Source organism: Callospermophilus lateralis, chromosome 16, assembly GCF_048772815.1.
Source record: "Callospermophilus lateralis isolate mCalLat2 chromosome 16, mCalLat2.hap1, whole genome shotgun sequence".
NCBI lineage: Eukaryota > Metazoa > Chordata > Mammalia > Rodentia > Sciuridae > Callospermophilus > Callospermophilus lateralis.
In genome coordinates this window covers 57,234,004-57,256,496 of record NC_135320.1, presented here as the reverse complement: position 1 = coordinate 57,256,496, position 22,493 = coordinate 57,234,004, and positions in this window count along the sequence as shown.

The following is a 22,493-nucleotide window of genomic DNA, read 5'->3' as shown; positions in this document are numbered from 1 at the left end:
AATTTAATTATATTTTTTCTTTTAGGGTTTGCACTTTTGGTAGCACATTTCTGAAATCTTTGCAAATCCAAGGCCTCATAGAATTTTTCCCTGTTTTATTCTATCAATTTGTACTTTCAGTTTTTATATTAAGGTCTTTGATCCATTTGGAGTTATTTTTTTGTTTGTGTTTGGTATGATGTAGGGCCCAATCCAACTCTCCCATCACCATTTGTTAAAAAGATTCCTTTTCTCATTAACTCACCTTGGTACCTTTGTAAAAAATCAATTAGCCATAAATGTAAGAATTTATTTCTGGACTTTCAATTTTAATTCATTAATCTGTATGTCTATCATTTTGTTAGTATCATACTCTCTTGATTTCTGTATTCTCATAGCAAGTCTTGAAATGATTTGTGTAAATTCTCCAACTTTGTTCTCCATTTTCAAAATCCTTTGTCTATTCTTCATAACAGTTTTTAATGGTTGCAGAATAGTACATAAAATGGATGTTTTGTAATAAATACATTTTTTATTTAATTTTTCCAGTTTTTCTTGTACTGTCATTAATTTTGTAAAGAACACCCTTATGCCCATATCTGTTGTTTCTCTTTGGTTCCATCATTTCTTAAGATGCATGAAGGGGGATTACTGGCTCACATTGTACTAAGGGAAAAACCTTGACACAGAGGTGAGTTTATGGAGCACAAAGGCATTATGCCTAGGGGTCAGGCATTATGCTATTCATTATATCTCTCTATCTTCACTAATATTCTTAAGGTAGATATAATCATTGCCACTGAAAATATGAGGACACTGAGTTAAATATTTTAACCCAGTTTGACCAGTAGGGAGATGGGAGAGCCAAGCTGGCAGCCCAGGAAGTCTCCTTGTGTTAATGTTGAAATATCCATTCATGCTCAGTGAAATATTCTTAAACTGGAAAAACAGTTGGAATGGAGGAATTTACCAATCTGTAGCCCAGTCTTTACCAGCTATACTTATTTTCTCCAAGCATCTTTATCAATGCTTTCAATATATTTCACATAGCTGCATGGGGATTTGTGGATAGAGATGACCTATTTTATAGGCAGGAAAAAAAAAAAAAAAGAAAAAGAAAAAAAGAATCTATTAGGAGCTTAATAGAACTATCAAGAGGAGGCCAGGAAAGGATTCTCACTCCTTAATGTCTCCCAGCCTTCTTCAGTCTCTTAGAGGGGAAGGCTTTCTATTTTTATCTTATATTTTGAATATGCAGATTCATTTCAAGTCCTTCTAGAATGTTCCATGCTGGGTCTCCATGCTTGCTCTCCTTTCCCATTCTCACTTGACATGTTTTTTTTTTTTTTTTTTTTTTCTGTATTCTCCTTTCTGCCCAGGAGCTCTCAAGCTTTTTAAACCAAGGTCGCAGTATCTCCTGCTCACTTGGCCTAGGAGTGTAGGCTGAGAAGAAGACCATGGAATAGGTGACAGAGTGCACAACAGCGGGACTGTCCTTTAGAACAAAGTGAGCACCTGACTGGGGAGGAGACACCAGCATCTCTGTTCTTCTCTGCTCAAAGGCAGCTCTAAACAAAGCAGCAGCGCCCTGCTTAGGAGCACTCAGCTCAGCATAATGGAGACTTCCTGAACTCAGAGTAACGGAGACACTGTTTCTGAGCTCTGCCCAGCAGGCCCCACGCGGGTGGCCCAGGCCAGGAGAGTTTGGGTGTCTGCTTTGTGTAGGCGGGAATTTGGGCTGCCTGGCCCAGGGCTCTGCCTGCTCCCAGTCAAAAGCTGGCATTGATGAGGGGAGCGGGTCCAGTTTCATTCTAGAGCTGCACCCTGAAACAACACCAGGCTAAAAGTAGCTCTTCCTTCCCTGGGGAGATGCTGAGAGTGCACTGGACTGCAGCCTTTTGCTCCCCCTTCCAGCCACCCGCAGCCAGAACCAACCCTACACTCCAGGGCACTGTTTGGACATTTTCCCCCCACCCCCTCTGCCCCAAATGACCTTGCCGCTTCTGAGTCTGCCACTCTTCCTAGTGCAGCTCACAATGTCTCTAACTCAGCCAGCCACAGAAAAACCCACTGCCTGCTGGGCACACCTTCTCATTTCCCAGGCCTCCCTGGTATGCATCATCTCGCCTTCCTTGCTCTTAGCCTGCCTGCCTGCCTTCCTCCTTTTACAGAGGGATGGGGGTGGAACCCTGGGCCTCCTGCATGCTAGACAAGGGTTCCACCCCTGAGCTACAGCACCAGCCTTCCATTTGGCTTTTCAATCTCTGTTATGGGTTTTGTACTTTGGGGCTGTCATTGCACTCTACTCTTTGAAGTCAAACTCCAGAGTTTTCTCTTTCGCTCTTGACTGGGAGCTTCTATCTTCCAGACTCTGGCTCCACAAGCTGATTCTGATCTTCTGGTTCTTATTTAACCACAAGATTTGTTTTGTTTTCATAGCTATATCCAGTGCTTCTTGGCATGCACCTGGCTTAACACTGCTGCACTGTAACCCACACTAGAGCTCTAGCTGGGATTCTGATTGCCCCCTGAATCCTGGCTTAGTTTTGGCTGTGTTACCTACCACAGGGGAATCTGAGGCTAGAATCACCCCAGACTTAAACCTCAACAGGAAGAGCTGCTCACCTCCCTCAATCCGTATCCAGCTTTAGCTTTTGCAATGGAGGAAGTGTTGTGGCCATAGTTGGATATGTCTGTATGGGGAAGAGATTACTCTGATCTTTTGGGAAATTTGCTTCTTCCAGAGGGTATGGAGCATGGTTTGGTCAGTTTTTGCATCATTGCAACCAAAACACCCAACAAGGGCAACTTAGAGGAAGAAAAATTTATTTGGGACTCAGAGATCTTAGTATATAAATGGTTGACTCTTACTTTAGGCCCAAGGTGAAGCAGCACATCATTGGGGAAGGGCCCAGCAGAGAAAAACTGCTCAGCTTATAGGGGGGTCAGGAAGCAGAGAGAAAGAAGAGGGGAGGGGCTGTAAGGAAGATGCACCCTTCCAGAGCATGCCCCTAGTGATCCACATCCTCCAGCCATGCCCTACCTGCCTACAGTTTCCACCCAGTCAGTCCATTCAAACTAGGATAGACTGATTAGGTTATAGATTTCATAATTTAATCGCTTACCTTGGAATATTCTTGCATTAATAGGCACTTTTGAGGGACACATCATATCCAAACCATAACAGAGCATGAAGAGCACATCCAAGTTCATTCAGAGCTCTTCTACTCTAAAGGTAGGTCAAGAGGGGCCTAGTGATCCTCTCGATCTCAGTGTGGCCTTTGACACTACTGACTGTGTCTTCCTTCTGATGCTCTGTTTGCCTCAATCCTCTTCCTGCCTCCCATTCCTTCTCAGTCTCCTTTGCCATCTCCTCCTCCTCCTCCTTTTTTTTTTCTCTTTTTCTTTGCTGTCCTGGGGATTGAACCCAGGGCCTCACACACACTAGGCCCTGGGGAAACAAATGTGACCAAATAGTCTATGACTATGAGAGGTGAGGACAGAATGATATGTTGACTCTTCCATCCGTTGGTCCATCCACTCATCCATTTCTCAAGCACCATGATTCTGTTGGAGCTGAACACTTCCTTAGGCACCAGGGACCCAAAGGTACTTGGAAGACATAGTGCCCATTGTCAAAGAGGTCAGATCCAACGTGACATCTAGAGATATGATGTATAATAAAATGTGGTGAACTTGACAGCCATAACAAAACAGAATGGGTAAGCCAGAGGTGGAAATTACTAAATGTCTATAGATATTTTTCATAGAAAAGGTATCTGGAGATATTCATGGAAGTCTCTGAATTTTTATATACATGGGCATTCAAGTATGTGTGGGTAGATGCTCAGTAAATATTTAGCAACTACAAGGATGGAAACCAGTAGTTGGTGCTAAGAGTGGAGAATCAAGAAGAGGGTGGCCAAGGTCACAGGGTCTTAGATCAGTCCACAAAAGAGTTGACAGAGCAGTCCCCTCCTCACTCCCCCTTAATCCCCTTTCTCTACTGCATTGATTTCCCTTTGATTTTCAGGGGATTCCCCCTACCCTTTTTTATTTCCTTATTTATCTCTAGCTTCTGCATACGAGAGAAAATGTTCAACCTTTGACTTTCTGACTCCGGCTTATTTGACTTAGCATGATGCTTCCCAGTTCCATCCATTTAGTAGCAAAAATCATAATTTCATTCTTCTTTATGGCTAAATAAAACCCCATTGTTTTTAGATACTACATTATCCCTTTGTCTGTTGATGGGCATCTGGGCTGGTTCTGTAACTTGGTTATTGTGAATTGTACTGCTATGAACTGTGCCTGTGTCACTATAGTATGTTGCTTTTGGTTTCTTTCAATAAATGCCAAGGATTGTGATTGCCAGGTCATAGAGTGGCTCCATTTCTCATCTTTTGAGGAATTTCATACTTCATTCCAAAGTGATTGTACTGATTTGCATTTCCACCAAAATATATGAGTATAACTTTCCCTTCACAGCCTTGTCAACATTTACTATTACTTTGTCCTTGATGATTGTCATTCTAACTAGAGTGAGATGAAATTTCAGAGTAGTTTGGATTTGCATTTCCCTGACTGCTAGGGATGTTGAATGTGTTTTCATATATTTGTTGGCCATTTGTATTTCTTCTATTGAGAAATGTCCATTTAGGCCCATTTATTGATTGGGTTATTGATATTGTTTTGTTCTGGTGTTTTTTGAGTTCTTCATGTATTCTGAATATTAATCATCTGTCAGAGGAGTATCTGCCAAAGATCTTCTATCCTGTAGGCTTTCTCTTTATGTTCTTAATTGTTTCCATTGCTGTGCAAAAGCTTTTTAATTGGTATCATCCCACTTACTGATTCTTGGTTTTATTTCTTGAGCTTTGGGGTCTTCTTAAGGAAGTCAATGCCTGTGCCAAAGTGTTGACCCTATGTTTTCTTCTAGCAGTTGCATAGTTTCCGGTCTAATTCTTACGTCTTCGGCCCACTGTGGGTTGACTTTTGTGCAGGGTGAGAGACGGGGATCTAGTTCCATTCTTCTACATGTTGATATCCAGTTTTCCCAGCACCATTTGTTTAAAAGACTATCTTTTCTCCCATCATGTTTTTGGCACCTTTGTAGAATATCAGATGACTTTATCTATTTGTGTTTGTCTCTGTTTTCAATTCTATTCCTTTGGCCTTTATGTCTGTTTTGATGCCAATATCATATGTTTTTTTCACATAGTTCTGATATAATTTGAGAACAGGTATTATGATGTCTCTAGCATTGTTCTTCTTGCTAAGTACTGCGTTGGCTATCCTGGATCCTTTATTCTTCCATATAAGTTTTAGAACTGTTTTTTCCTAGTTCTAGAATGTCATTTGTATCTTGGTAGGTCAATTGCATTGACCCTGTAGATTCCTTTTGGTTGTAGGCCATTTGTACTTCTTCTGAAAAATGTCTATTTAGATCTCTTGCACATTTAATGATAGGGTGTTAAATTTTTTAGAACTCTCAATCTTATAGCTGGTGTTATAAAATCTCAGGTCTTCTTGGTGGAAGGCCCTCCATCAGCCTTCCTACCCTGTGGCTAACCCTGAAGCACAGTGCAGATCCTTAAAAATCCTGGACCACAGTATACAGAACATATATCCTCTCTTTTCTTTTACAGTTGAGAAATTTGCCCAGGGTGACATAGTTAGATTATACTAACACCAAAACCCAATTAAGATCTCAGAGTCCTGTCCACTGTTTGCTCTTGAATTATTATTTTTCCCCCTTTACCATTATGATAGGGGAGATTGGAAGGAACAAAGCAGAGTTGTTAATGAAGGACGGAGGTTTGGACTCCCACTTGAAGGAAGTTAAAAAAAAAAACAGAAAAAAGAAGTGAGGAAGAGACAGGAAAAGTGCTGGACTGCAGTGTTACAACCATTCATTAGCTAACTGGCTATCTGTCTGATGTTACCTGAGGATACTGAGAAATCTTGACCCCTCAAAACTGATTATGTATCATTGCCATGATAACTTTGCCTGGTATAAAAATGCTACTGCAATCAATCAGCTAATCAGTCTGCAGTTTCTGAGGATTCCATGTGTGTGCCCAGCACAGTGTGAAATGTCAGAAACAGGAATTACAGGGGTGACCCTGCCCAGAACAGAAAGCTCTGGGACTTTTGCTGAACTTTCAACATTCTCTTAAATTAGCACCCCACACCCATTCACAAGACATGGGTTCTTTCCAGTGATGCTTATTCAATAGGATCCTGTTCTGTCAGCCCAGTTGCCTTCAAGATATCTGTTTGGCCTACATAGAACCAACTAGAACCTATTCCCAGGAAATGAGGGGGTAGAGCTAAGAAAACAAAGGAGAGGAGAAGCTGAAAGAGAAAAAGAAGAGGTGGAAGAAGAAAAGGAGAAAGAGGAGAAAAAAAAGAGAAGAAGAGAAATAGCCAAAGTAAAGGAACTGTTGACAATTAGTTGACATCTTATGTCCCCTACATTCAATGCATACTGGAGAGAGCAGATCTCTGCAAGAGAAGAGTGAAATGGACACTAAAGGAAGCAGAAAGAGAAGCACACTATCCCCAACACTTCTGGCAGCAGACTGGAACATCTTACCCAGATCTCAGGGACAGAGTTTGAGAGAAGGAAGTTAGCAGCATATCCACTCTGGCAGGAGGTGACAACCCCTTTAGATGAAAAGCATTCTCCGGAATCACCTTTCTCCTCCCTCCAAACCCAATCCTGTTCCAGAGCATCCATAACCCACATCCTCCTCGTGGTTCTTCACACAGAGCTACTGTTTGACAGACCCCAGATGAGACCTTGGCTTACATCCCACAGGGTTTCAGACCTCAAGGAATCCTGAAAATGCCAGTTTCTATCTTTAACTCGGGGAGGGGGGTGGGGTGGGGGGTCAGAGCTACCATAAACCAAAGAGAAATGTGAAGAGAATCGACTGTGCCCTTGGAGGTGGCCATGCCCGCACAGCATTGTTCATTTTCCGAGGCAGAAGCTGTATTCACAGTGGCAGCTGCAGAATTCCTATGGGGGCAGAGTGTGGCTCATATAGTCAGAAGATCATTGTTAAGGTTTTTGTTTTTTTTTTAATGTTCCATTTGCATAGCACACTCTTTGTTTTTCTCTTAGATTGTTTGTTTTGAGGTGGGTTGAGCATCAGGGGGTTAACTCTCCCAAATGGTTGTATCAATGAGTGATTGCCCCCTAATAGTGTATAATGAATCCCCCAAAACTCAAGGTTTACAACAACAGTAGCTATTCCCACGCTCCTGAGTTTTCACATCTGCTGTGGACCAGCTGGTGACCCCATTGAGTCCAGCTCCAGCTGACCTGGCTCCTCACTGTAGGTTGGACCTGAGACTGTGTTCACTCTGGGCTCAGGGCAAATGGGCAGCAGCTCTAAAAGAGGCAGGTCTTTGGTGGTAACAGAGGAGCAGGCAAGTGTTGGCATGGTGCCTGCCGAATATCAAGAGCTAAAAAAAAAAAAAAGCATCCTTCATCATCCCCATCCTTCATCATCCTCATCCTACATGTTTGTTCATTCATCTATTTTTCTGCCTCTCGTTCTTGCAATAGATCCAAAATAGAATAAACATCACATCAACCTAGAAGAAGCAACTGGGTTAGCCTACTAGATCTGAATTTGGGAGGGGAGGACAGCCCTGGCCTTTTAGCATGAGTACAGCAGCTGTTTCTTATACTCATGTGTTCTGGGATATTCAATAAAATTTGGTGTGCCAGATAGTAGTCATGTAAAAGAGCTCTTTAAACAGCTTTCCCTCCTTCTTCCACAGCTGGCTATATTCCAGGGGTGTCAGGGGAAATTCCAGAGTTCAGCTTTAGCTGGGACCTCTCCCCAGAATTTCAGATGAACCAAGAGCTTCCCTGCTGTCTTGGATATCCCATGAGTCCCCATACCCAGTACCTCCAAAGCAGAAGTTGTCCTTTCTTCTGATTCTGCCTTTCCCTATTGTCTTCCATCTCAGCTGGAGGCTTCACCATCCACCCAGTGGAACAAGACAAGAATCACACTAAGCTGCCCCTACCCTTCACTTCCCCTGTCCAGTCAATCCTGAGCTTGTCCACTCACCAACAAGCGCACATTGCCACCCACTGGGCCAGGCACTGTCTTAGAGCCCAGAATCCAGAGGTGAACAGACAGGCTCTGCAGCTCCTGGAACTTTTACAGCCCCCGTATTTCTTGTTCTTGCCCTTCCTATCTTTCCCTTACTGTCCCTGATGATGCCACACTACACCCAGCCTGTGCCTCCAGCCTCCTTACCCACCTCCCTGAGGTCATCCTCATCCTCAGTTTGCATCCTGAAATGCCAGTCTCTGTTGCTCACTCAGCAAAAGCTGAGCTTCTCCATTCCCCTCCCCCCAGCCCCAGTTTCCAGCAGCTGGATCTCATAGAGCAGCTTAAAAGAAAGGTAAATAAAGCAAAGTAAAATAAAATAAATGGTAAAATAAGATAACATTGGGAAATCATGTAGAGCTACCTGCCAATATTTTATTTTGCCAAATAAGGCATTCAGAATCAACAGTGACCATTTAATGATCACTATATTTTTATAAAAGAAAAGTCATTGCAACCATGCTGTAAAAAAAAAAAAAGAATATATTGGGGGGGAAGTGTTATAAATTAGACAGATATACATATTTTCTCAATTCAGCTTGGCATCTGGGACTTATGATTTTTTTTTTTTGTGAGGGGCGGGGCGGGTACTGGGGATTGAACTCAGAAGCATTCCACCACTGAGCCACATCCCCAGTATTTTATTTAGAGACAAAGTCTCACTGAGTTGCTTAGCACCTCACTTTTGCTGAAGCTGGCTTTGAACTCACGATCCTTCTGCCTCCATCTCCTGAGATGCTGGGATTACAGGCATGTGCCCCTGAACCTGGCTGGAAACTGGGACTTATGGATGAATAGCCAATGTACCCAGGATGCACCCATCCTCCGTGACCTACCCCCACCTCCCATCTCCCTAGTCCTGCTGTGAATGAGTCCAGCAGAGCCCTGGGGCTCCTCCCACAGACCTTGCTGTTCCTCCCCAAGCATCTTTGCTTCTCGCATTTGCCAATGCTCTTGTAGCCTCTCCCTGCCAGGCTCTTCTTCTCTGTACTGCAATGCCTTGCCCAAGCAGATTCCTGTTCAGGTAGGCCTTCTGCTTGTGGGAGGCTCCACTTTTGAACCCTATAGCACTCTGCTCATTTCTTTTTTAGCATTTATTGTATCCTATTGAACTGGTCTGTTTCTTGCTTATGTTTTGCATTTGACTGTGACCGAGGGTACCGGTCACATACTGGATGCTTCATAAATAGATATTGAACCAAATTCCAAATTTACAATTCAGATTGCCTCCTCTTCCCTCTCCTTCCTCCAAATAACACCCACATGTCAGACTTTTCTCTGAAGATTTTTGGTGGGGGAGGTTAGGAGATGATTAGATTGTAGTCAAGCATGATATAGTCAACAACTTCAAACTCTCTGTGTGTTTTTTTAAGTTTTCAATGATTACGTTTTAGGACTTTTTTTAAAAAGTGGCTTTTTTGTTGTTGTTGTTTGTTCTGCCTTGTTTTTTGTACCAGGAATCAAACTCAGGCACATTCAACCACTGAGCCACATCCTTATCCCTATTTTGTATTTTATTTGGAGACAAGGTCTTTGCTGAGGCTGGGTTTGAACTTGTGATCCTCCTGCCTCAGCCTTGTGAGCTGCTGGGATTGCAGCCATGCACCACCACACCTGGCTTAAAAAGTGTTTTTATTAATGCATTACAGTTATACATAATATGTGGCTCAATTTGCCATAATCACTAATGTATAGAATATAGTTTGCTTCATTTCAGTTCTCAGTGCTTGCTCTTTCCCTCTCCATCTCCCCTTCCTCTACCCTACTAGTCTTCCTTCCATTTATAATTTTTAAGTTGGTGCTTTGTAGATATACATAAAGATGAAATTCACGTGGTATATTCATACACACACACACACACACACACACACACACAGCATAATTTGGTCAATTTCATTCCATAGTTTTTCCCTTTAAAACAGTTTTAAATAGCAGCGTTCTAAAATTCTGTCAACTATTTTCTTTCTTCTGCTGTATCCCTCCAGAGAGCCTTGTTTAATTCTGCCCTGTCATGGGGCTTGTCTCACCTGAAGTCCATCAATTCATGCCATCTTCTTTTTGCCACTTTACCCCAATTCCTATTAAATCCTAGTGTACAGAGTTTTGTCTTCATTCCCACTTCTGAGATATAAATCTACCTTTTGAATATCTCAAACCCACTAGTGAATGGTGAAGTACAGTCTTCTAAGATGGGCACCATTTGTGTCTGTCAATAGCTGACATGAAGTCAGTTTCCTTCATACACAGACATAGTTGAGTTCCTGGTCCTACTAAGCTCCCACAGATGGGAAAGAAGCATTCCAGAAACAAAGCCCTGGGGTTGTGGGGGTTGGCATATTTATTTGTTTGGGTTACTGATTATTTTTTCCAGAGTTGTCAATACAACCTCTTTGCCAGGGTGGAGCTTCTGTAGACAGGGACTTACTTATCTTTATGTCCTCAGAATGAAGCACTCAGTAAATGTTTGCTGAATGAATTAAAAAGCTCATGAATGGAACTAGCTTAGCTGAGCAAACAGTGAGCAAACAAGAAACATTTGTTGAATAATAGAATTAACCAAAGCATCCATGAATGCATGAACTGCGGTACCCTCACTCCACCTTCTTTTTAGCAGGTCCTGATATTTCTGACTCAGGCATTGAACCTGATTCCAAATACCCAAGACACTTAGCTCAGTTTGACCTTGGAATTTAATGGTTAAGGACTCTGGCTCTGCAACAGGGTAGATGAAAGTTGAAATATCTGTCACTCAAGGTTCTGTCTTGAATGTTATTGAGCAAGACAAATGACTTAAATCTGGTTTCCTCATCTGAATGTTCAAAATAACAACAGCACCAGTCTCCTAAGGTTTGAAAAAGGATACATTGAAATAATCTATGTAACTTATTTAGCACAATGCCTGCACGCCTAGCACATAGCAAGCACTAGATAAAAATCAAGCAGTGCCATTGTCCCCTCATTGTTATTATTGCCCCAGGTGTCTGGGCTTAGTGGGAGAGCTCTAAGCCCCTTCCCCAAAGTAAAGCTTTAGGCTTTCTGAGGAGATTACAATTGACTCCTCTTGATAAAGTAGGGCCACACTAAGTAGAGATGTTCTGATTGCTCTCAGTGGGTGGTCTTCAACCTGGTTTGGAAAGGGAATTCTGGGTTTTAACAATATAAACTGTCTTTTCCCTTCTAACAAAATTTACAAGCAATGCCAACATACAATGAGATGAAAACAGCGTTCTTCATGCATGATATTTATGAGTGCAGTTTCCAGAGCTGACTGCCTCGGTTGGAATCCTCACTTATACCTATGGTGTATGTGACCCCTCAAATTGCCCACTAACCCCCAATTTCTACATCTGACAAATGTGTGTAACAATGGTATACGTGTGCCAGGGCTATCGCATGAACTAATGAACATAACAAATAGCACCTCTTGTGCGCGGGGAAGCTCATGATTATCATTAACTATTTGGTGGTGGTTGAGGAGAGGATGTCCCAGCCTGGCACTCAGGCATCTCCATGGGACCTACATTTTAAAACTCCAGATCCCACTCATCGCACAGATCTGAATTCACATCTGTCTAGACTGGTGCCACCTCCACCAGGAACATTCTAGAGAGCCTCTTCTCTGACCAAGCCGTTTGTTTTCTCCACAAACCTCCATATGACGGAAATTTGATTTGAAAAAACTTCAATTCTCCTCCATGATTATGTGAGTGTTATTTATCTCTGAGTTTAAAAGCTGTGTCTATGAATGGGAAGGGAATAGTGTCCAAGTGATATGGGGCCTGTCCCTGTCACAATGAGTGTAATTGAATTCACTTGTGAAGGACACATCTGCCTCTAGTTAGTCAACTACCTGATTCCAACCATCTTTGGCAAGAAAACCAAAGTCGTTGGTATGGCCAGCGTTGAACACAGAACCCTTTTCAACATCAGTAATGATGTGAATCAATTTGAATTAAGTTGGATCACTTTGATCTAACATAGATTGCGATTTTGGCAAAAAAAAAATGTAAACTTTTTTCTATGTGTTGGGGATTGAACTCAGGGCCTCGAGTTTACTAAGCATGTGGTACCCTATGGTGTCTGAACTACACCTCCACCCCAAAGTGTAATATTTGAAGACATTTTTCTTCCTGGTTACACAAAGACCACAAATAATGAGGATATCATTCATAAATTCAGAAGGAAGTAGATTATAGAATGAGATATACTTGAACTCAAGACACTTAGTTATTAAAAACACTCCAGAATTTTCTCTGTTAAAGAAATTTTTTAATCAGGAAAAAAAATAAGTAATTATAAGTACTAGTTCCCATATTTCCTATCTAAATAGCCAAAGAAATAAGATGTAGTTTTAATCAGTGCAGTAAGTTCTTGCTGGACAGGAATTTTTTGAGCACGATATGCTTAGGCTAAATGGATTTTGTTCATCTTGTAACAAAAGTTTTCTAGAACCTTGTTTTATCCTTCTCCTCCTCCTTTCCTTTTCCCTTTCTATTTTCTCTCCTTAAAAATGAGAATAAGTTTAATAAATGTAATATTTCAGCTCCTCTGGATAATCATTCTGAACACTAAATTTTACACTTCAGTCTTGAGAGAGGGAAATTAGCTTGAGTCTCAGGACAACTGAACAATGACCAAGTTCTACAGTTATTTTACAAATCCCCGGTCATTCTCTATGGCAGAGTCTTAATTTAATCTTTTTAGCATGCAACACTACCCCCAAATAAATAATTCCTTATGGAGTGTCTTCTATCTGCGTGGCCATCTGAAATGTCAACTCCATAGGTCAGGCCTTCTCCCTGTCTGGTGGTCAGTGGAATCTCCAGTAACCACAGGCACCTGGCTCAAGACAGCCACTTCACAAATGTGTTGAAAAATGAACGTCTTGGTTTCTTATTCTTCACCCACCACCAAGAAGTGCCCAAAGAAGTCATGGCTTTTTACCAGACAGCATTCCAGAACACAGCATCACAAAGTGAATCACTGCAAAGCAGATTCTATCTTTTTAGAAGGAGAGCGACTTTCTTTGGAGGTAGAGGTGTTTAATTAGAGAACATCTTAAAAGAACCCGGTGTATGTGTCCACAGGGACAGTCACAGGACAAAACATCCTCTAACCCCATAAACAGTCACAAGGTTGACATTATCTCCTGGATCACCGGTCTCAGAATTGTGCTCCTCAGATGCCTGCAGGGTCAGCCAAGGTATGTTGGGGACTTCCTTGGGGAGGGGAGACAATGAGTGTGTCTCCAGACCCCCAACGCTTTCCATCACTTCCATTCTTTTGTTTGACTTAAAGGATTCAGTGGATAAGGAAGGCTCAACAATTGGACTTCTAGATCTAGGTCACCACCAGACCTCACTGCACATCAGGAGTTCGTGGCCCTGAGGTCCAGCAGTAAATCAAGTGGGACCGTCACTGACTTTATCAAGCCAGCATCCTCCTGCGTGAGACCATCCAAGCTAAACCATAAATCATCAAATGGTAAGTTTAAGGGGGGTGGTAAAACAGGAGGCAGGAGTGAGATCCTTGTCAACTGAACGATCAGGTGACCAGGGGAGGCCTTTCCACTAAGGCAGCACTGGAGCAGAGGTAGGCAGGAAGTCAGGGAGGAGGCAGGGACATTTCTGAGGGAAGATTTTCCTCCCCCAAGGGAAGAGCAAGAGCGAAGGATCTGAGGCTGGAATGTGTCTGGTGTCTTTAAGAAGCAGCCAAGAAGCCAGTGAGGCCATGAGGAGGGAGTGACAGGAAGTAGGTCAGCAAGTTTGGAGTGGGCCAGTTGTGACCTAAAGGCCACCGAGACACTTTGGTTTATACTTGGAGATGGGAGGGCATTGGAGGGAGCATTTGTAGCAAAGGGGTGACAGGATCTGATCCAGGTGGTGACAGGATCCCTCTGACAGCTGTATCAAGACTAGATTGGAGAAGAGCAAGCCCGGAAGCCAGGAGGCCAGGCTTCTGCAAAAATCCAACTGAGAGGAGATGGTGGCCTGGAGGAGGTGGTAGCAGTAAGTCTATGAAAAGACTCGGTCAGACTCAGAGTTTATTTTGGAGGTGGAGCCTAAATGATATGCAGATAAACTGTGAGGGGATGTGAGAGAGGGGGAGGAGTCAAGGGTGAACTCAGAGTTGTCTCTTGAGAAACCTGGAGGGATGGAGTTGCCACCGAGATAGAGTCTGAAGAAGGAAAAGGTTGCAGGTACAGGGTGGGGATAGGGCAGCTGGAGAATGAGGAGAGTCTTTGGAGACATTTTAAATGACATATCAAGTCATCACTGGACATAGGAGACTGGAGGTTAGGGGACTAAGACAGGATGGAGACGCGAATTTGGGAGGTATCAGTGCAAAGGTGAATTTTAAAGCCTTAAGATTGGAGTGAGATGATCAGGAAGTGAGTATAATAGAGAGCAAGGGAGGACTGGGCTCTTCAAATCTCTGTGCCTAAGATGAGATATCACCACCAGAGATTATCACAGACCAAAGACACTTGGTAACATCTTTGACTCCTACTGGAGTGTTGGTGCTGATCACAGTGCTTGGCAGAGATCTTCAATAAATGTTTATGGGAAGAAATGGAGGAAGGGAAGGAAGGAAGGAAGACAGGAAGATGGGCAGGTGGGCAGGCAGAAATTGCTGGAACAGAGGGTGTCAAACACCTTGAGGCTAGGCTGTTGAATAAATTGTCTGCAAAGCTATTTATGGTGTCTGTGATGATGGCAGGGTTTAGGGGGAGAGGAGAATGGTGAGTGGCAAGACAAGCTCTCAATGACCCAAGCAAAGTGATTAGACAATCTGCAGTTGAACAGCAAAGGGTTCCAGCAAGCACTGTGGTCAAATGACATGACATGAGAATGTGGGAGAAAAGAGGAATGAAGTCCCCTTAAAAGGACTTCAAATAAAGTAGCTCTTGGGGTATGCCAGGTTTTAGGTTTGAGTTAAGAAAGGAGAGGCGATTGGGGCCAACGAGGTGAATGATGCAGAAGAGTTTGATCTCAACAAAGAAAAGTTTCAGAGTGCACATGAAGACAAATTTGGAGGAAGGTCAGTACTGACAGGAAGATTTAGAAAGAAAAGGAGTTAGTAGAAGGAGTCCATGGGGCTTAGAAAACCCCTGGGAAGGAAACCTCCCTGCTAGATGACACCTGTGGGATACGGCAAGGACAGATCTGACCCGACAGGGAAGGAGGTGAAAAAGCAGGACCTGTCTCTCCTGAAATAAGAGATGAGCTGAACTGTCCCAGAGGAGCCAAAGAAACCCCGTGGCCATTTGATTGTTGCCTTCTTTTCACAAGTAGTTTAAAGCAGGACACCAGGGGTCAACAAAATCTCAGGGAGTTGTCGTCATCAGATGTTTAGACCAGAAAAGACACAGTAAATCAGAAAGGAAAGCCTGGCCACTGGGAAGTGAATAGAAGTCTATCAGAAAGTGGCTGTGTCCCCCTTTCTAAGCCCCATAAAGAAATGGACATCTAGGGGACACACGAGTATGAGCTCAGGAGAGAAAGAGGCCAAACTCAAGACGTTCTCTTTCCTAAATTTCTAACTCATTCAAGGATGGTCAGGGAAAACACACTTGACTAGTGTGTCCTCATTTACGCCTCGATTCATAGAGCATCTCACATTTGTAGGTTTTTATAATCTCTGGTACTGTCTTCGTTGACCATCAATCCTTGTCTACTGAACTGTTTTGAACAGATATCTTTCTGTGGCACAGGGTGTACTTTTCTGACCAGGGCATTGGACCATAGACACAAACGAATGGGCTAAGTGAGACCAGCTCTTAAAGCCAAGGCTCAGCACAGACCAGGGAGGTGGACAGGTCATCCAGGCCAGAGCAGGCAACAGATCACCCCTCCACGGAGTCCAGGAGTCAGGTAATCCCTGCTGGTTGGAGGGCTCAAGGGATAGCTGTAGTCATGAGAGAACCCTGTACTGGCTGCAGGAGGGAGAAGGGGTGCAGAGAGAAGATGACACGAAGCCAAGTCAAAAAGACAGGGCCACAAAGATGCCAGAGCTTCTGATCTCTTCACTCTGTATCCTGTAACTTTCATCCTGATCCTGTGACCTGAGAAAGTTGTCCACCTAATCCATATTGATCCATTTTTGCCTTCAGACCAAACAGAAAGGGGGAAAATAGAGAATTGCAGCCAGAGAGCTGATCTGAGCAGCAGGACTCGACCCGCCCAGTCAGGTGTGTATTTATCTCCCTGCTCCTCTTCTTCTCCTTCTTCTCGGCAGGATCTTGCTAAGTTGCCTGGGCTGGCCTTGAACTTTCAATCCTCCTGCCTTAGCCTCCTGAGTCCTGGGATTACAGGCATGTGCTACCATGCCTGGCTTTCCTGAACACTTACTCACTGAGTGCGGGGCTTTTGCTAATTGTTTCGTAAAAATTCCAACACAGAATTTTCATAGCAATCCTAGTAGAATATGCATCTACTATGATTTGAATGTGTTCCCAAAGTTCATGTGCTGGAAATTTAATCCCCAAGACATATGTTGAGAGTTGGGCCTTAAAGAGGTGATTAGGTCACAAGGTTCTGCTCTCATGAGTGGATTGATGTCATTATCACAGAAAGGGGTTTGTTATTGCAGGAGTGGGCTCATTTTCACAAGAGTGAATTAAAGGAAAGAATGAAATATACATACAATAAAATAGCAACAAAGCATATAATTTTCTCATCACTGGTTTGATTTTTCTATCAAGTTTTCAGGTTTGCACCCGTGGGTTTAATGCATTTACTTAATTAATTATGGAAGAATAAATATATCAGTTCCTGCTGCATTTACTTCATTTGACCCAGTGAATAAAACCCATCCAGCAATTTCTTGCTTCCTTAGATTTCGGAACACTTGAACTCTGCCCCTGGGCAGCGTGGTTATTTCTAAGGAAAACCATTAGATGGGACCATTAGCTTTCAGTTTTCTATTTAGCATCTGTGTAACAGTCAGATCATACAAAGAAAAGATGGTGGGGAACAGAAACAGTGAGGGGAAGAGAGAAAAGAAGTATTTTCATGAAAAGACATGGAAAAACCATAAATGCATATTACTTCAGGAAAAGTAGCCAATCTGGAAAGGCTACATATTCTATAATTCCTTTCTGGAAAAGGCAGAACTATGGAGGAAGTGAAAAAAATCAGTGGTGGCCAGAAATTAAGCAGGGGATGTATAGAAGGACAGAGAATTGTTATGGTGGTGCAACAACTCTGTATGATTCTGTCACGTACGTCTGTCCAAACTCATAGAACATACAACACCCAGAATGAGGGCTAATGTAAACCAAGGACCTTGAGTGATGAAGATGTATTGATGTAGGTTCATCAATGGTAACAAATGCACCACTCTGGGAGGGAATGTTATAATGGGGGGGCTGTGCATGTGAGGAGCAGAGGCATATGAGATTTCTCTGTACCTTCTGCTCAATTTTACTCTGAACTTGAAGCTGCTCTAAAATATAAAGTCCAGTGAAACGTTTTAAAAGAGGTATTTTAAAGCTGTTGTGACCCAAACAGAAACAAAACAGAAAAGTTGAATGAACTTGTGAGAAATCCCGGTGACAGAAAGAGGAAAACCAGACTTTGGTAGCTTAGGTCACAAGTTTCTGCTCTCATGAGTGGATTGATGTCATTATCACAGAAAGGAGTTTGTTATTGCAGGTCCCCTGCAAATGGATTCTGAGACAGGGATTTGGGGAGATCTTAGAAATAACACCTGCCAGGAAATGAGGGGAGCAGGAAAGGGTGAAGAGAGAGAGTGAATTGTCATTACAACAGAGCCACAGACCATTTCATAGAAAACCAACACACTCTGCTGGTCCTTCAGAGCTGTCCCAAATTGAAATGGGAACTGGACTTTGTTCTACACACCAGCCAGTCCTGAATCCAACTAGCAATAGGAAAGGGGTATAGGTAGAGTCAAGCCAGCTTCCTCCACCCTAGGGAACTTTCCAGAGGGGGACTGAACCCTGAACCATCAGTCACCAATGTTCCATGGATCTTATACAAAAATGATCCTTCTAGTGTGCTATCCTAACCAGTGAAAAGACTGGATGCAAGAAAATGTAAAACCTAAGGAAGAATTAAGATAAACAGGATCTGTTCTTTCCATGAACAGTAAAGTACCTAGGCATTCAAAATCATTACAATTATTACAATGAAGAACCCGATAGACACATAAAGCTAAGTAGGGCACTGAATTTAATGCTTATTTATGATGGCCTTGTAAAAATGAATTTTGGGAAAAGACAGAGAAAAATACATCAAAATGGTAATACAGCTTGAGCATCTCTAATCTGAAAGTCTGAAATCTGGAGTGCCAGTTGATAGGGTTGGGATAAGTGTTCCCCAAAGGCCCTGAGTTGGAGGTTTGATCCCCAGCCCGTGGTGTTAATGGAAGGTAGTGAAAAGCCTTTAAGTGGCACACAGTGGGGGAAATCAGGTCATTCAGGTCATTCCCTGGAGGGCAATGGTATGACTCTGACCTATTCCCCTCTTGCCACAAGGTGAGCAACTTTGCTCTACCACATGCTACTTGCCACAATGTCCTGCCCTACTACAGGCCTAAAAGTGATGGAGTCAATTGACCCTAGACTGAAATCTCTAAAACAGTGAGCTCATACAAACCTTTTCTCTTTTTAAGTTGATGGTCTCAATTATTTCGTTGTAGTCACAGAAAGCTGACAGCAGATCTATGCCAGGATTCCCAAACCTAAAATCTGAAATACTTCTTCTCTATACATTTCTCATAAGGGATACTTAACCTGTAATAGTCATATTTAAGATATTTGCTCCCTGATTTTCTCTATTTTATTCTTTAACATATGACTATATGACATAAAACAATATAAAACAATCCTTTGTAAAGCTCAGACCTAGGTAGGTTCATGGTTTCCAGGAGCCTTCAAATCATCATACATCTTATGCTGAAAAAGAAAAGAGCCATTCAAGAATTAGAGCCAGAGAAAAAACATCAGAGGAAGTGGTTGTTTGAATCAAAGGGGGCGCCCACCTCCTGACCAGGGAAATGAATTGCGGTCCATCAGTAAAGCCCAAGACAAGAACTGGGTGGCCACTGGAGCCATTGGGTCTTGCAACCTGTTCCCATTGCAGGGACACTGCGTGAGAGAGCAGTGAAGTGTGAGAAAGGGCTGTCTGTGTCCTTCAGAGGAGCACGTGTGGCTGAGCCCCGGGTCAGGCACTGCCGTTCCCTGGCCCCTCCAGTGCCTGCCCTCTGCAGTACCTGGCCTTCCTCAAATCACCAAGGGCTTTAGTGTGAACCCTGTTGAGCATTGACCCTGAACTTCATTTTTGCTAAATGTTCCCAAAATTATCTTAATGAGGACTCTCTTCTGACCTCCCAAGAAGTCAGTAGGAGGGTTGTCCTGGGGCTCTTTCTGTCCCCACAGGTCCTTGAGTGGCTTGCTCAGAGACCCACTGGGAAAACAGGAAAAGAACTCTGGGTTCCTGTGGCTTGGAGTCTTTCTTAACTCACTGAGCCCAGCCACTCCTGGTGAGCAAGAATGGAAAAGAATAAATGGGGACAGGAGGTGGGCTTGTCACCCAATCTGTGTCCCTGAGTGAGCAGTGTCCTATTGCTACAAGCAAATCAGAGAAGCCCTGCACATTCCTCCCACTAATCTTCTGCTATGGGGTTTAGGTTTATCAAAGTAAAAAGAGGCAAAGATATAAGCTTATTATTGGCATTGTGTTTGCGGGTAGTTATCAGGCACATAGAAGCGTGTTAATATAAGTTTTCCCCAGGAGCAAGAGAATATGAGAATAATGGGAGAGAGCACCTACCCACAAAGGATCACAGCTAATTATCAAAGAAATGAAAATAAAGTGCTTTATATTAAGTATTACAATTTAATGAGTGGCTATTATGTCCCAGCCCTGTGGTAATAGGTTAGCAAAGCCAAGACAGTTGGGTGTTCTCTGTGTGAAATGTGCATTCAGGGACCAGAGATGCCAACCAGGTAGGCTGATGCCTTGGTTCCAGGAATGCCAGCCAGGTAGGCTGATGCTTTGGTATAGTTTTAGATATGGGGGTGGGGGGCAGTTTGGAGTAGTCTGTGTGGTTCCTGGCAAGTCCAAATAAAGATAAAAGGCAGATACAGAAATCACATCCATGGAGGAGTGACCTGTCACGCCAGCTGGGGGGTATGTGGCAGAGATACCAGAAGAGTTCGCTGGGCCTCATTGCCTCTTAAGTACTTTCCAGTTACCTGCTTTAGCACCATGGCCAGAAGCGACCCTTGAGTCTCAGGCTTTGTTAAGCTCTCCCTGTTATACGCTCACATCGTAATTGTACCATTCTTGAGTGTGATTGTTTGATTAATGGTCTGTTTCCACAAAAATAGGGATAGCAGAAGGGGACTCTCTTTTGCTGGACACTGTGTCCTCAGCCTGCCATCAGCAGGTTCTCTATTTCTTGATCATCGTCTTCCTTGCTAGACTGTAAATTCCCAAAGCAAAGGACCTCCTCCATCTATTCTCCCTCACATGCATCCCCAGTGCGGTACTTGGTCATGACCACACTGGACATGGAGGGCAGGAATAAATAATAAATGAATCAACAAGCGCAAATCATGTCTAAAGATCTAGAAATGGGGAGGAAAAGGAAGATAGCCCTGAAGATATGTCCAAGAACCAGCCAGGGGAGAAGAAAGTGAGAAGGCCCAGGAGTTTTGCACAGATGCTGTGGGAAGCCCACACTCTCCTTCTCAGGTCTAGCTGAGGGAACAGGGAAGGCAGGCCGTCCCAGGGGCTCTGTTTCCCAAAAAGAAAGCTAAGCCACTTACTTCCTGCTCTGCTCTGCGGTGGGTAAGAGGGATGCTTTTGTGTAATGAGCAGTTAAGTTCTTGAAAAGTCCTGAAGAAGGGGAAATGCTTTAGAAGCCTGCACCTTTGGGATTCCCACAGGAAGGGTAGATCTCTGTCTCTTGGCTGGGGGCCTTAGTGTGTCTGGTTGAATTCCTGAATCACAAAGGCCTGACAGGCCATGGGGTCACCTGTCTAGGTAGAGTCCTCAGCATGTGGATCATTGAGGTTACTTCTTCTAGAACTTCCACTTTCTTCCTTCCAGGTGTGAGTGCAAGAGGTCAGGGAAGACTGAGGAGGTGAGCCAGTCCGCACTCGCCCATCTGAAAAGCTCAGCATGGTGTCCTCATGTCCCTCCCCCTCCCCAGAGGGCTGAGTTGGCTGCCAGCGAAAGTGCAGAAAAAGTATGAAGATCCCCAAGAATAAAGCAGGCTCCAGATGGCCCTTGCTGGAGTAGTCTCCTCTTTCTGGGGCACCTCTTCTCCTTCCCCTGTCACCCTAATACTCCTTTGAATGAGCGGTTTTCATAAAATTCCTTTTCACCCCCAGCCTTTCCTCCCATCTTCCTGCTCCCCAAAACTGGAAGGGAGAACACTGAGTTTTTAAAGCAGCTGCCCAGCCCCCACTGCCCCCCCCACTCATCCTTTCCAAAACACTTTATTCATTTTTAAATTACAAAAAGGGAGGAAAAGTAGGGTTTTTGTTTGTTTGTTTTGTAGTAAGCTTTCTTATTGTCTAGTCAACCCATTTGAACTTTAAAATAGACCCTCATAGCTTAAGCCTCCTGAACTCTGGTTGACTCAATCTTATATATGATATATATATATATATCATATATATAATTATTATATATTATATATAATTACTATATATAATTATATATATATTTACTATATATGATTATATATAATTACTATATACTATATATTCATATATATATGTATATATATATATATATATATATATATATATATATATATATAAGATTATCATCCCTACCTTCCCAAATTTCCATAACCACCATTCTACTTTATTTTTTCATGAGATTAGCTTTTCTAGGTTCCACCAATGAGTAAGAACACGCAGACTTAGTCTTTCTGCACCTGGCTCATTTTACTAAACATAATGTCCCACAGGCTCATCGTGTTGCCACACATGACAGAATTTCATTCTTTTTCATGACCAATTAGTATTCCATGGTATATATATACTACATTTTCTTTATCTATTCATCCCTTGATGGACATTTATTGATTCCATATCTTGGCCATTGTGAATAATTGTGCAATAAACATGACAGTGCAGATGTCTTTTTGATATGCTGATTTCATTTCCTTTGGGTATATACCCAGTAGTGGGATTTCTGGATCAAATGCCACTTCTGTTAGTTTGTTTTTTTTTTTAACTGAATTCTTTTTTTAAAAAATAATAGCATCTGTTTATTTATTTTTATGCGGCCCTGAGGATAAAACCCAGAGCCTTGCACATGCTAGGCAAGCGCTCCACCACTGAGCCACAACCCAGCCCCTCTATAGGAACCTCTATAGCATTTTTCATAATGG